The sequence below is a fragment of the Octopus bimaculoides genome, chromosome 3 (genome assembly GCF_046866305.1).
Source record: "Octopus bimaculoides isolate indiv1 chromosome 3, ASM4686630v1, whole genome shotgun sequence".
NCBI lineage: Eukaryota > Metazoa > Mollusca > Cephalopoda > Octopoda > Octopodidae > Octopus > Octopus bimaculoides.
Window position 1 is genome coordinate 21,132,074 of NC_142930.1, and position 11,618 is coordinate 21,143,691.

The 11,618-nt window shown below is 38.9% G+C and overlaps 1 long non-coding RNA gene across 1 annotated transcript in view; it reads left to right on the plus strand.

Annotated features, from left to right (window-relative positions):
- The window catches only part of LOC149136468 (uncharacterized), a 51,679-nt gene extending 40,474 nt beyond the window's left edge, over positions 1 to 11,205 (plus strand). Inside the window, exons 2-4 of the long non-coding RNA XR_016240979.1 lie at positions 488 to 2,391; positions 8,740 to 8,828; positions 9,609 to 11,205. This is a non-coding gene — a long non-coding RNA (uncharacterized LOC149136468). The remainder of the gene's footprint in view (positions 1 to 487; positions 2,392 to 8,739; positions 8,829 to 9,608) is intronic.
- The last annotated feature ends 413 nt before the right edge of the window (positions 11,206 to 11,618 follow it).

Genomic DNA, 11,618 nt, shown 5'->3' on the forward strand with positions numbered 1-11,618 from the left:
GCGCTGGCGTGGCTGTATGGTAAGAAGCTTGCTTCCCGACCACATGGTTCCGGGTTCAGTCCCACTGCGTGGAACCTTGGGCAAGTGTCTTCTACTATAGCCTCGGGCCGACCAAAGCCTTGTGAGTGGATTTGGTAGACAGAAACTAAAAGAAGCCCGTCGAATATATATATGCATGTATATCTTTATGTATGTGTCTTTATGTCTATGATTGTTCCCCCACCATCGCTTGACAACCGATGTTGGTGCGCTTACGTCCCAGTAACTTAGTAGTTCGGCCAAGAAGACTGATATAATAAGTACTAAGCTTATAGATATTAAGTCCTGGGATCAATTTCCTCAACTGAAACCTTTTAATGCAGTGCTCCAGCATGGCAGCAGTCAAATTGCTGAAACAAGTAAAAGAGTAAAATATATATATATACATACCGCAGTGATGTTATACATAAAAATTAAATAACATTTTTTGTATTGCTTTATTTTTCAGAGTCTCTGATATTAGTAGGAGAAAAAGAGGAAGTAATGCACAAACCGAAAACTTAAACCCGACTGCTTGCAACAGAGTAAACTCTACTCAAGGTGTTAAGTGGCGATGTTAACGCAGACAACAGGTTAAGTTTTCCACCCAAGAACTCAGAAAGAAAAGCGTAGAAACAGGTACCGCAAGACATCTTGCTCGACGCGCTGACAATTCCTTAAATCTACTGCCTTAATGTATCGATTCCAAAAAGGATCAAGGGTAAAGTTGACCTCTACGTGATGTGAACTCAGAGGGCAGAGAACCGGAGCAAATACCGCAAGATCCTCTCCTCCAACGACTCTGCTATTACGTAGCCTAAGATTTCGAAAATTCGGGCTCGTAACTAAGACACTGAAAGTTAGTGACTCCTAGTCACAGAGTTTAAATGTTTAGAATTATAGATGTTACTTGGAATTGTCAGGCAGCTTCCTTATTCAGCTCCTTTCTTCCCTTTTTTTTTTCTTTTCTATTATTGAATACGGTAAAAAGTTCTTCCACATAAACATGGTGACAGAAATTGAATTTGCACTTGTATAGCATATGTGCTTTTAGTAAGGTACTCCATTAATTATGCAACCCCAAATTTTGTCAGTTCAACTTATTAGAATTTTTATTTTGTAAAAAATCTGTTGTAATGTATTGCTGCTTTCTTCCCGTGAAAGATTGCTTAAGTTTAACACGGCAATAATTGGGTTGTCAGCCCAATGTTGTTTTTCAATTTTAGCTGGGGAATGCAGTTATTGATTTACACATTCCAGATAAACTTTACAAAACTAAATCTTTTGTATTTTGACTAAAAAAATGTGGTAGAAAAAATATACTATGGTTCTCAAAACATTCAACATCATACCTAGCTACACGGTCACCTCAAAGTTTTAGTTGATACGTAAGTGCATTCATTTTACTTTAAACTTTCAAAACATATATTGGCACACTGCAGTTATATATATGATAGAAAATCCTTTAGTTTAGTTGAAAGTTCAAAAGGATGTTTTGATAGAAATAATACAATTTCGTCACGCAATTCAAAAAACTAAACCACACTTTTATATTCGAAAACCAGCGTTCTTCAGTATTCGGCAGTAAAGTTGCATAATGACTTCCCATATCTCTATTTGATAAAAATAACCAGTTTTACAGCAACATTTATTACTAATTTTGGATCTTACTGCATATGTTTCACTGCTTGTAACCGACGATGAAGACAGTGGATACTTTGAACGCTTTGATTTTATTTTTTATTTTTATTCTTGCTTGTGAACTGGACAATTTCCCTAGTATGGTTGTAACTCCATCAGTGTAAATAACTGGATTCAGTTTACACAATATTTAATTTTTCTTCAATAAATTATGTCTTCATTACTATCGTCATAAGAACGACTTTTGTCTCTTTCATCATTCGCATCGATAATGAACTAATTCTAATCATTGTTAGTAACAAAGAACTTCTTAAAGCTTTGACTTTTCATGAACAGATTTTGAAACTGTCCTTAGAAACCCGTATGTATTCGATATTTTTGGACATATTTTATTTTTACCATTCGTTCCATTAAATGTTGTGCTTATGGTTTTAAATGTTTTTAAGTTGTATGTGCTTCTTCCGATTTTTCTTGTTGATTGTCAATGTGACATGAAACAAGTATGGCACTTTTTTTATATTTACATAAATTACGAAAATTGGGCTTTTCTATGATTAAATTTTGAACAGTTTCTTTTAAAATATTCTGGATATTTAAAAAATTCCAAAGGTTTTTCTCTAAACGTGGCTTCAGTTTCGTTGTATTTAAGCTGATATTGCTTAACACTTTGCCACGTTCAACACACACGAACAAAAATACCACTTCGTTCTTTCTTATCACCAGCTCGAAACCGTAAGTAATTATTTTCTAACATTTTCATATTTCATTTTCATTTTAGTTTATTTTGCTATTTTGATGGTGAAATTGCTTTAAGCTCCAGCTGAGTAACACCGCTTTCGATCGTGTTGCTTGGATATGTGCTTATTAACATGACTTATTGATTATTAATAATTTATGTTGAGGGTGTAAACAGAGTGCGATATATTGATTATAGAACATTATAACTAGCCAAAACATTTATCTTCACTACGCATATACCACAGAAGTCACTAAGCTATTTAACGCTAATATTTTGCACTATTTCAACAACCACTTTATATTTATTGTAGCCTAAACTGAAAGTGATCGAAAATAATTGCGTAATATTAGTTTAAGTTGTCAAGTTTTATCAGTTCAGCAGAATATATCCTTAATTAATATTCTTACATCAAAAATAAAGTAATTATATAATTCAAGCAGAAACTACTGTGAAAATCCTGTGTAAATTTGTGGTGTGCGTGAGAGTACGTGTGTGTGTCCTAGAAGTCTATACTGAACAATTATAATACTTTCCTATACCTGTGCATGTGTTTGCGCATGTGTATATGTATGTATGTATGTATATCTGTTATTTTGAGGGGATTTGTTTAAGACGTTTTCTTTGCAGAATTCCAGTTGGTCACTAAACAAAGTAGCAAGGCTCTTTTGTTTAATACGCCTCTTGGAGTCTAATGGATATACGAACTGATTAGCACATGCATGCGAGGGGGGTACCCAAAAGAAACCGGAATTTTGCAACATTATTTCATTCACTCAGTTTTGCATCTTTACACTTTTATGCCTTCAAAGTATTCTCCATTTAAAGCAATGTAACGGTTCAGGAGTGTTTTCCCCTATTCGAAGCAGTGCTGGAACTCTTGCGAAGTGATGCCTTTTAAAACACACACCACAACCCCCGTCTTCTTTTCTTCACCTCTTTCACATCTGCAAATTCCGTAGCACCGTCTTTGGTCACCAGCGTTGACCTTCGAAAAAAGATCCGAATCAACTTTCAACTATTCTTTCAGTTCACGACTCGCATTCAGTCGTGGCTGCTTTTGATCTTCCGTGAACAAGCGAGGCACAAATTTTGCTGCAACCCTTTTCATTCGCAATTCCTCGCTCAAAATTCATTGGCAGGAGCTCCATGACACACCAGTCTTATCAATAAGTTCGTCAGTTGTTTGGTGACGGTCCTCCAAGATTAGTTCATGATGTTTTCATTCGTTCGGGCGGTCGACGGTCGCCCTGAACGAGGTTGGTCCTCAAGCGACAAGTGACTATTCCTAAAGCGTGAAAATCACTCGTAAACTTGTGTTTTGCTCATGGCAGTGGCCTTGTAAACTGTTTGAAGCATGACAACTGTTTCGGCAGCCGTGTTCCCCACCAGTAAACAGAATCTCACGGAAGCACGCTGTTCCTTCGTTTCAGCCATGGCAAAAATCGACGGGCAGGAGAGAAGCACTGCAAAACAAAAACGCAGCTGACCACTACAACAGAGCATGACTTGTTTCCTGTCCCACGGTACAATATGGTCTGTTACGTTTGCAGCAAATGTGTGTGTCACTACTGACTGATTGCTGGATGTGTGTAAAGTACTGCATGTTGTGGTAAGGGGAGATAGTGTAAAGAGAGAGAGGGTGAGTGGAGAGGGTTTTGGGGGAGGGAAATGGTATGTCCTGCAGCCCTTTTATTTTCGACTTTGTCTTGTCATGTCATGTTCATATATTCATATTTAGAGCCAATCACATGACTTTCTAACTGCAGAAGTTTGAAAGGCACATAGCTTTTAGAATCATCGGCCACGGTGATTTTTAGTAGTGAGGATTGATTTTCTGTGTGCCAACAGCTCTGGTATTCAGCCATATTTTGATATAAGATAGTGTTTAATCAAAACATTTTTAATATTCTTGCATCCAAGGCGGTGAGCTGGCAGAAACGTAAGCAGGCCGGGTGAAATGCTTAGCGGTATTTCGTCTGTCTTTACGTTCTGAGTTCAAATTCTGCTGGGGTCGATAAATTAAGTATCAGTTACGTACTGGAGTCGATCTAATCGACAGGGCCCCCCTTCCCAAAAATTTCGGGCCTTGTGCATAGAGTAGAAAAGAATATTCTCTCATCCAAGCAATTCTTGCCATAGTTTAATTTTTCCATTGTGCTATGTTTAGTTCATTTATGGAATAGATTTTCAAGGAGGTGAGCTGGCAGAATTGCCTAACAAAAGGTTCAGCGGCAATTCTTTCAGCTCAAATTCTGTCGCGGCCGACATTGCCGTTCATCCTTTTGGACGTTGATAAAAACCAGTCGAGTACTGGGGTCAATGTAATCGACTAATCCCCATTCTTAACTTAATGAGATTTTTCTACTTACGTTATCTGTAATGTTTCCACCCTAACTTTTTATTTTTACTCGGTGGCTTTTCCTCTTGTTTTGTTGCTTAGGTGGTGGAGGTGCAATCGCCCATTGGTTAGGGCATTGGAGTCGCGGTCATAGGATCGCGGTTTCGATTCCCAGACCGGGCGTTGTGAGTATTTATTGAGCAAAAACACCTAAAGCTCCACGGGGCTCCGGCAGGGGATGGTGGCGAACCCTGCTGTACTCTTTCGCCACAACTTTCTCTCACTCTTTCTTCCTGCTTCTGTTGTGCCTATTATTCAAAGGGTCAGCCTTGTCACACTGTGTCACGCTGAATATCCCCGAGAACTACGTTAAGGGTACACGTGTTTGTGGAGTGCTCAGCCACTTGCACGTTAATTTCACGAGCAGGTTGTTCCGTTGATCGGATAAACTGGAACCCTCGACGTCGTAAGCGACGGAGTGCCAACAACAACAGTTGCTTAAGTTCTTCTAAAAGCTACGTTTCATTACGAATTATTTTATTGGTGGAGGCGACTATCCAAGCATAAAGCATTTATAAAGGATTCACTGAAAAAAATAACAAAAATTAGTGTTTCAGTTAGAGTACTGATGTATTTAAGCATACTAAACATAATTTAAACAATGAATATTCTCCTTTGATTTGAGAAATATTATTTCAGTGATTACTTTATCATGCTTATTACCTAAGTTGATTTTTATATTGTTTTCATTGTCAGTTCTTTCTACTATAGGCACAAGGCTTGAAATTTGTAGGTAGGCAGCTTGTCGATTACATCGATCCCAGTGCTCGAGTGGTATTTACTTTATATCAACCCCAAAGAATATTGAGGCAAAGTTAACCTTGGCAGCACTTGAAGCCAGAACATAAAGCAGGAAGAAACGTTAGAAAGTCTTGTATCCAACGCTCTAACTATTCTACCAGTTTGCCACCATTTTTATATCTGTCATTGTTAACGAAATGAAGCGGGCCTGTGAAGTTATTTACAACGCAGGTCAGTTGTGATGAAATACAAGACTTTTTCAGATAATCTCAAAAATATCCGCATCACCCCGTTCGTATTTTATACAGACATACATACATACACACACACACACACACACACACACACACACACACACACACACACACACACACACACACACATATTTATATATATATGGGAGAATTTACGAAAACAACAGACGAAGACAAGTGGTGTAAACAACAAATGGATGTGTTAGTATAACGCTCGGGAATAGAGAAAGTATTTAACGTTTCGAGCCTACGCTCTTCAACAGAAAGGAACACACAAAGAAACAAGGAAAGAAACAAAGAGAGAAAAAAATATAAGTGTAGTGGTCATCGAGTGTGTGTAGTAGCTTCATGCAGGAATAGCATGGATTCGATCCTCAATCGCCAAATTTCACTTAACAATACAACGGACTTTTCCTATAGAGAAACATTAAGTTGACAGCAGTTACATTTGTCAGATGCCTTAGCTACATAGAAAAATGTCTTTGCTATTTGACCTCTGCTGACCTTTTTGTATGGGGTGGAGGGTTAAATTGACAGAACAATAGACCTCCCAAAATTACCCATTGTTTAGATAACGGTATGCCTTTATTGCTGGCGATCTTACGATAATTATATATACAGAAGATTACCAAGCAAAAAGTTAGTTAGTGAGAAACTAGTTGGCAAAAAGGAGATGACAAAGAGGCGACCACAGGCAAAATCCAGTTTGCGAGATAATTCAACTGAGAAAAGGCCTTCCAGTGAGAATGTCAACTATGGTACAGTGTCTTATCACCACACCACTGCTGTTTAAATGTCAGGCGCCATGAAGGTATCATTTTATCAACTCCCCTACATTTAACATTCACTCTATCTTCTTCTAATTCCCAGTTGGGCAGCTAGCAGTTGACCAAACATAACCAGCAACAACATACAAGAAAAGATAACTATTGTTTTTATATGATACAAACATCTTCCCGTCGAGTCAAGACATTATACAAAGTAACGGTAAATAAATATTTCCTTAAAACTTCGATTGCTGTTCCTCTTCCGTCTTGCATACTGGCAACCAACACCTTTACAACACAACCGTTACAATCGACGACCCTCGACTGCAACGAAGAACTAACCGTTACACACACACACACACACACACACACACACACACACACACACACGAACTGGTATCAAAAAATTCCCAAACAAGTAGTTATGCTTAATAAAAAAAATAACTTATTTACCTGAGTTTTTTAACATCAATTCCTTCGAAATAGTCACCTTGCGCAGCAATACACCGGTTCCAGCGTTCTTGCCACATTTGGAATCCGGCCTGGAAGTCGTGTTTCGTAACCGAGTCGAGGACCTTCTGCGATTCGCTCTTGATCTCGACAACGGCGTTAAAACGGCGACCATTGGGCTGCATTTTCATCTTGGGGGAAGAGATGAAAGTCCACAGGTGCTGAATCTGGTGAATAGGGTAAGTGCAGAAGCGATACCATGTTGTTTTTTGGCGAGAAACTTACGAGTATGAAGAGCTCGGTGACAGGGTGCATTGTCGTTGTGAAGAATCCAATTCTTCGCGCTCTACAGATCCGGTTGCTTTCGCCGAATGTCCTCCTTCAAACGCTTCAAAACGTCGCAGAAGAACTCACGATTGATGGTCTAGCTCTGGGGGACGAATTGTTAATGCACAATACTGCGGATGTCGGAAAAACCGATGAGCATGCTCTTGTTTGAGCTGCGACTCTATCGTGCCTTTTTCGGTCGTACAGATGAAGGCTTCTTCCATTGTGACGACTGCTGCTTCGTCTCAGAGTAGTACTCCTAGGCCCAACACTCCTCCCCAGTGATAATCTTCGACATAAAGGATGTGTTATCAGCGGCATGCTGACGGAGATTTTGACAGACTTAGACGCTATGTTCTTTCTGCCCAGTGGTCAGCAGGCGGGGGACAAACTTGGCAGAGACATGCCGCATGTTCAATTCAGAAGTTAGGATTGCCTGCACGGACGCATACGACATACCAACAACATTGGCAATGTCGTGGATTGTCCTCAGACGATGTTCACGCACAAGATGATGAGTTTTCTCCACATTTCCAGGGGTGACGCTCGTGGTAGGTCTTCCAAGGACGTTCTTCCGCTCATTGGTTAAAATTACTGCCCATATACGAATTCTAAACTTTCGTCAAAGAAATCTTTCACGAAATACGATTCTTAGAATTCGGATTTGAATTGTTGTGAACTCTAGTAGTTAGTATGAAGGATTAGCTAGAAAGCAAAACGCGGAGTAGATGAAACAGGGACAACTGACGAAGGGGTATACTCTTTATGTTGCATGTCTCGTTTCTCTGTTTGTTTTTCGTTGTTCGCAAAAAAGTTCGTTTTCTATGTTTTGTCTTTGTTTTCGTTTCTCATTGTGATCAACGTATTTTTGATTTCCTGTACCCATATATGCATGTATATATACATATATATGTAGGTATGATATCCTGCCTCCTCATGGCCTTAATAATATCGGTTTCAAATTTTAGCTCAAGGCCAACAAGTTCGGGGATTGGGCTAAATTTATTACATCAATTCAAGTGTTCAGTTGGTACTTATTTTATCGACCCAGAGAGGATGACCGACAAAGTCGATCTGTGTAAAGACGGATAAACTGCAGCTAAGCATTTTGCCCGTCGAGCTAACGATTCTGACAGCTCGCTGCCTTATATGTAATAGTAATATCAAAATAAAGTAAATATAGCTTTGTAGCATTTATTGTTCAGGTGAGATTTAAGCGTTTCCCTTATTTTCGCACGTTTCATTAGGACTAATAGCAGAGTAGTAACCTGACAACCATTTATATTAAAACACAACAGAATTAATCCTTTCTCGTTCCTTTAGCATGTTGTTAGCTCTTGGTTTCCTCCGAGAGTATACAAATTGTCTCAGCGACATAGCTTTCTTCGGTTTTCACATCCATAGGACAGACATCGAGAACACAGAACAGAATCATCGGCTGTCTTTAATTACGAGATACATAAAAGGATAATCATACTTACTGCTAAAAACACGTACGTTATCTGCTTTTCTCTTTACCTCAGGTCAATTACACTTTCCACAACACATTTTAATCAAAAAAATTTTTAAAAACTTTGTAAAACACAAATATATGTAGGAGTGGCTATGTGGTAAGTAGCTTGCTTACCAACCACATGGTCTCGGGTTCAGTCCCACTGCGTGGCATCTTGGGCAAATGTCTTCTACTATAGCCTCCGGCCGACCAAAGCCTTGTGAGTGGATTTGGTAGACGGAAACTGAAAGAAGCCTGTTGTATATATGTATGTGTAATTGTATTTGTATGTGTGTGTTTGTCCCCACAACATCGCTTGACAACCGATGCTGGTGTGTTTATGTCCCCGTAACTTAGCGGTTCGGCAAAAGAGACCGATAGAATAAGTACTAGGCTTCCAAAGAATAAGTCCTGGGGTCGATTTGCTCGACTAAAGGTGGTGCTCCAGCATGGCCGCAGTCAAATGACTGAAACAAGTAAAAGAGTAAAAGAGTATATGTATACACATTTTCTATAACAGTTTTATGTAAATTTTGCTTTGACGGATGTGGTAAATTGAAAACTGATATTATGTCTTTGAATTACTGTCCTAAACCATATTTAACTTCTGTTGAATTATGATCGTTCTACGAGTTCGACTTCTGTAACAGGAAAAGAATAGGAAACTGTTTTTGCAATATATTATCTTCAGTATATCTGAATATTCCTTAATTTTCAACAATTTTTAAAAAAATTAAGTCAAAACCTACTGATATGCTATACGATTTTGTTTCTTTTACAGACTTAACAATTTTTTTATAGCGGACTAGTCGAACTGACGCATGCAAGAGAGAAGTCTACCCATATTTTTGGTTTGCCATCATTGTCATCATTTTTCTCCACAGCTTGATCAACGCAAGATGACAAAATCAGAAGTGCAGAACTCTGTAAAACGTATCGTGCTGTGAAGCATCATCGATTATATATAAATGATGGCTGTGGAGTAAAAATTGTCAAAGAAATATACAATGACTTATTGATAGTAAAAACCATGTGGCAAAAATTAAAGCAGGAGTTCTATGTGGAAATATGTTAGTGCTGTATTTTGTACAAAAACGTGTAGGATATATTATAGAACATAGCTTACTTTTTCAATAGCCTCTGATTTTCAAAATATTTCCAAATAATTCTGAGATTGTGTCATTTAGAGAATGGAGAGCAACGCGTGTTATTTGACTTTTACAATAAAAAAATAGCAATGAATTGCCAAAGAAAATAGCATATCAACTAAAAAAGGAAGTAGAAACGTTAAGTCTGGATGAGAATAAAAGGACTGCATACACGGCTGACAATGGAAACTTAAACTATTGAAAACACAACAGTTTTTGTAAAATAAAACATTGATGAACAAGATCAAGCACAACTCGGTAGTAGGTCACGATAGGTTCCCGGCTGCTGTCTTAAAGATGTGTCGACATCAAATTGCACCTCCTCTGGCTGAGCTCTGAAGGAACTTACTTGACGCAGGCTATATTCCTGATTATTTTCTTTCTCAATCTGTCGTTCCAATTTTTAAAAAGGGAAATTAATTTCTTGCGGCGAAAGATTTCACTCACCTCCCATATCATTAAAGCATTTGAGAGGACGGTGAGATCGTGAATAACCCACTTCCTCGAAGACAACAATCTACTGAACCCCAACCAGCATAGTTTCCGTGTTGGCAGGGACGTCTGTCGCAGCTTCTGGACCGTTTTGATGACATTTTAAAAACTTTGGGACAAGGCTCCAACACTGATGTCATATACCCTGATTTCAGCAAGGCATTTGACAGAGTGGCCCACGAAATCCTGCTGAAGAAGCTGTCCAACATTGGAGTCCGTGGAAAGCTGCTGCGGTGAATAAAGTGTTTTCTGATGAACAGAACCCAACATGTTGTGGTTGAGGGGATCCGATCAAGCTCAACCAAAGTCAGTAGTGGTGTCCCACCCTGAATACTGTTGCCCACTGTGGTCTCCCCACACGAAGCAAAACATCATGAAAGGGGAAGCACTCCAGAAGTCAATAACAAGAAAGATAGACGGCATGACAGGCATTGACTACTGAAGTCGACTAAAAAACTCAATCTCTACTCTCTCCAACGCCGCCGTGAGCGCTACATCATTTGTGTGACATGGAAAATATTCCATCAATATTGTACAAATGATGTTGGCATCAATTTTAAAATCCACATAAGACTTGGCCTCCATGCTATCCGCCCACTACAAAAATCGAACTCGAGACGTATAACAACATTACGACACAACTACTTTACCTCAACCGGTCCAGCTCTCTTTAATATTATACCAAAATACATCAAAACGGAAACGAATCCCATAAAATTCAAAAGTTCTCTGGACAAATTTCTCAAAAAAAATCCGAACCAACCTCCTACACCCGGAGATGTCTCCAACAGTAATAAGTCTTTGCTGCTGCTACATTACGAAACCTCACTTCCACTGCTCCAAATGTTGAACCTCTTGTCAGGTATATTATGTCGTCCCAAATCTGCCTTAACGCCTTTTCTACTTGTTCTGCCGTGACGACATCTATTCTTCCTTTATTTATCGAAAAGGTTCGATAGTTTATCGTTTTTTTCCGTTTTTAACTTCTTGCTGAGGTGACAGCTTCACTTCGAACCCATCTCGGTTCATTTCTCCTTCGTGTCTTCCGAATTCCCCGATATTCGCTTCTGTCTCCTTACACCTTGCTGCATCAGCAAAATTCGTCTTCTCTGTTCTCAGTTTCTGGTCCATTGTCTTAACAGCCTGCAGTA